The sequence below is a fragment of the Gossypium arboreum genome, chromosome 7 (assembly GCF_025698485.1).
Source record: "Gossypium arboreum isolate Shixiya-1 chromosome 7, ASM2569848v2, whole genome shotgun sequence".
Lineage (NCBI taxonomy): Eukaryota > Viridiplantae > Streptophyta > Magnoliopsida > Malvales > Malvaceae > Gossypium > Gossypium arboreum.
Genome location: NC_069076.1, coordinates 26,987,302 through 26,991,300, shown reverse-complemented (window position 1 = coordinate 26,991,300; position 3,999 = coordinate 26,987,302). Strand labels below are relative to the sequence as shown.

The 3,999-nt window shown below is 33.2% G+C and overlaps 1 non-coding gene across 1 annotated transcript; it reads right to left on the bottom strand.

Moving 5' to 3' along the window:
- Positions 1-1,590: 1,590 nt before the first annotated feature.
- Positions 1,591-1,698, bottom strand: LOC128296153 (small nucleolar RNA R71). Its single transcript, XR_008286701.1, has one exon. It is a non-coding gene; the product is annotated as a small nucleolar RNA R71 (small nucleolar RNA).
- Positions 1,699-3,999: the final 2,301 nt, after the last annotated feature.

The following is a 3,999-nucleotide window of genomic DNA, read 5'->3' as shown; positions in this document are numbered from 1 at the left end:
CTTCCTGCCTCTTATGTGGCGTTACTTTGCCACTAGACCACAAGGCTTTTTGTGGCACAATTTCCCTACCAATATTCTTAAGGCCTACCTACTACACCCAGGGTTTGATTCACCTTAAACCAAAATTTTTGCTAGAGTCTAGGTTTGAACCCAGGACTTCTCCAACACTTCTCAGCACACTTAACCACTAAAACAAGCCTTCATTAACGAAATTTACATGCACAACAAAATATTATAAGCTACCTTCAAACGCTTCCATGCTTAAGGCGCAAAACTTCTAGGCCCAAATTCAGGGTGTTACAGACTTGGTTACTCAAATTGAGCTATTAATGTCTTTTAAATTGTTTAAATTGCTTATAACTTACTAAGCTAAAATAGCTTACTTGGAGAATGTGTTTACTTGTCTTAATTTTATAGATTTTAGAGATTGTTATGTGCTCGGGATCATCAGTGAAGCTCATCAAACTATCATTTATATTTTGGTACTCTTGAAAGCTTAAGTTTAAACTTATGGCATATATAAGCTATTCTATCTTTTGAATCCAATATGAATGAGAAGTGTATTTAAGCCATGCGAAAGTGGCTTAGTTATTATATGTTATGCTTGGTTTAAAATCTTCTTGGTTAGATGTTTTGATATGTTTGGTTTGATGGTTTAGTAGCGATTTTAATCCATTTGATAAGTATAGATTATAATTTGCATAATTGATATATATATATATATATATATATATATATGTTCTACTTTAGGGTGTTAATTAACAAAACATATATACTTTTAAATTTGCCCATATGTCATTGTTGATATATGAATTGATTGAGTTATATCAAGTTATTATGATATTTGGATGTATTAATATGCTATTATAGGATGTGAATTATTCTTAAGGTATAATTGGTGTTTTAATTATGCGTTATACTCTACAAATGATAGATGATATGGAAATTAATACACTAGTAGTTGGTATGTGTTCTTAAAATTAGTTATATTAAAATGGTCAAATGCATATGGCTTTGTAATTAGCAAATAGGCATGTTTGGTTTTTAAATGAACTGCCTAGTATGTTTTATTTTATTTATTTATTTTTTCTTTATAATAGCCAATTTTAGTGCTGTACATGATTTGAATAGTAAGCTATGTGAAATGTTTTATTTGGTTAAGTAGTACTTGTAAATAATTATGAAGTCAAAGGTTTAATATTTGATTTGAATTCGTTTGAACTTGGGGATTATAATTCGTGCATACAGTGTGATTAATAATTTAATATATTTTATTTTACGAATAAGATCTATGGAATTATGTGAATGTACGAATACTATGTTTTTCTTCGGTAATACCTCGTAACCCCGCCGGCGACGGACGCGAGTTAGGGGTGTTACATGAACCAACACTTGAAGCGTTTCCTACAAATTTGTGACTCCTTCAAGTATTACAGAGTATGCGACGATGCTCTACGTCTTTAATTATTCCCATTCTCATTATGCCATAACGTGGTTGATTGGTTAAACTCATTAGAACCGAGTTACATCACCACATGGAACGATCTAGCAAAAAAAATTCTCCATAAATTTTTCCTAATTAGTCATACCATTCCTTAGGTGAGAAATTACCAACTTTAAACACTACGAAGGTGAGTCCCTATACAAGGCGTGAGAACATTTTAAGACTATGCTAAGGAAATGCCCACACCATGGACTGCAAGCGTGGCTCCAAATACAATTTTTTATAATGGTGTGGACAAACACGTCAATTGTAGCTTAGATGAAGCATCCGGCAGATCTTTCATGTTCCACATGTACGAACGAGCCTACAAAATTATTGAAAACATAGCCATGAACTCATACATGTGGCCCAATGAGAGATTTATGTACAGACCGAAGCCTCTAATGTTGAAAGTGGTGAATGAAGATAATGGTGATGATCGATTCCAACAAATTCTTGAAAAACTTAACCATTTGGAGACGTCTATCAAGTCAACAAAGGTGGAGCCATATTCTGAAAACCAACTGGAAGAGGTGAGTTACATAGTTAATAGGGGCTGATATCCCTATTCAAATACCTATAATCCTTGTTGGAGGGATTATCCAAACTTTAAATGGGAAGGTAATTAAGGAGGTGCAAACCAAGCACAAACCCGACAAAACCCTCCTTATCAAACTATACTAATTCAACAATGAACCATAGGGAACAACCATGCTGCATGTGGTCAAATATTTGATCAACTAGAGGGGGAGATGCAAACAATGAAGATGGACATTCGACAAGTCCAAGAGACATGCAAACGAATCGAATCTCGAATAGATAGCCTCTATGAAAAAACGAGTCAATTGATGACAATGTTTCAAAAAAAATGGTCAACATCACCCTAGTAATGTGGAGAACAACCGATGGAGAGATGGGAAGGAGCACGTGTGACTGTCCTAAATTGCCCTAGTCGGGAAGTGGTTTCGGGACCATAAAACCTAGTCAAAAATTTTGTAAAATATTAATTTCAGTGTTTTTGTTATGTGAATTACCTATTGTGAAAGTTGGGTGGTCTAATTTAGTTAATTGGATGCTAAATTATTTAGTTGGGATTTGATTGTATAAAGGAAAATTTTAGAAGTCTTTTTCTTAAAGTGGCCAATTGTTAACATGGCTAAAATGTGGGGCTTGCATGTCAATTAGACCCCTTTTTTTTTAGTGGACGGCAATGATGAAGGGAAATTTGTATCTTTGTGCTTTTTATATTAGTAAAATAATGATAATTGGTTTTATAATATGAAATGAATAAAACATAAAAACTGGTCTCATCTTCCACTTTCTTTATTTTTCTTCACCGTTTGGAAAGAAAGGGGGAATGGAGTTTTAGTTTTCTTCCATATTTGTTCTGCTGGAAAATCGATTGGAAGAAGGCTTGGTGTCGCATTCATGCAGGAAAAACTATGATTTTAGCTAGTTAGGTAGCTGAAATTTCAAGTAACTCGGTAATCCATCGAAGAAGAAGAAGAGGGCTGCAACAAAAAGAAAAATGGAGACAGTAGAAGGTAGAAGGTAGGAGAAGCGGGAAAATCTTGGTAAGCTTGTTGGTTCTTTAAATTTTTCTTTACGATATTAACTGTGAAAATTTTCAAGTTTGATTTGTTGTGGTTTTATTTAAGACTACTAATGTCCAAATTAGGACACTTGATATTGATTGAATTGATGAGGATTAAATTCGTTCTTTGATGTCTGAATGTTAAATAATGCTTGCTGTCCAAATTGAAATTATGCTAGAAGGTTGAACAATTGTTGTTCAAATGGAATTTTGGAGTGTTTAATGGACTCCATGTTGCTAAAATTTACATGAATAGAAATTTCTAAGCTTAAATTGTAAGAATTTGTGGTTTAAATTGTCAAAGATGCATTTGGTAATTGATTATAATTTGTTAAAGGGTGTAAAGTATTGATAGTTCTAAATGGTACATAGTTAAATGAAGATGGAAGCTTGATAAAATTTTATTTAGAATGGAAGTAGGAGAAATGTGTATTCGGCCATGTTGTGATGAGTTGAATTTGAATGATTGATGCTTTAGTTTATAAATGGTCATTAGATGAGTTTTAAACTTGTTAAAGTTTGATAATTTGGGGGTGTTAAATTGGGGAAAATGTGACACCCCTAAAGTGACCCTAGTCAGAAAGTGGTTTCGGGACCGCTAAATCGAGTCACTGAAGCATTTGAATGTGATATTTATTGTCTAGAATATGTGAATATGAATGTGTGAAAGTTTTAAGCTTCGATTTAGTCGATTGCATGTGAATTTAGTTAATAGGACTTATGTGAGAAAATTTAGAATGTGCTAGGCAAATGTAAGTGTCCTATTAATGCATGTTATAAGAATGAAGGGTTTGCATGTCAAATATCCATTTATTTTGAGTAGTGGCCGGCCATGGATGGGTCATAGATGATAATATGAATTTCCTATTAGCATTATGGGTTTAGAAAATAAAATAGTGAATTAAGAATGATAAAACATGAG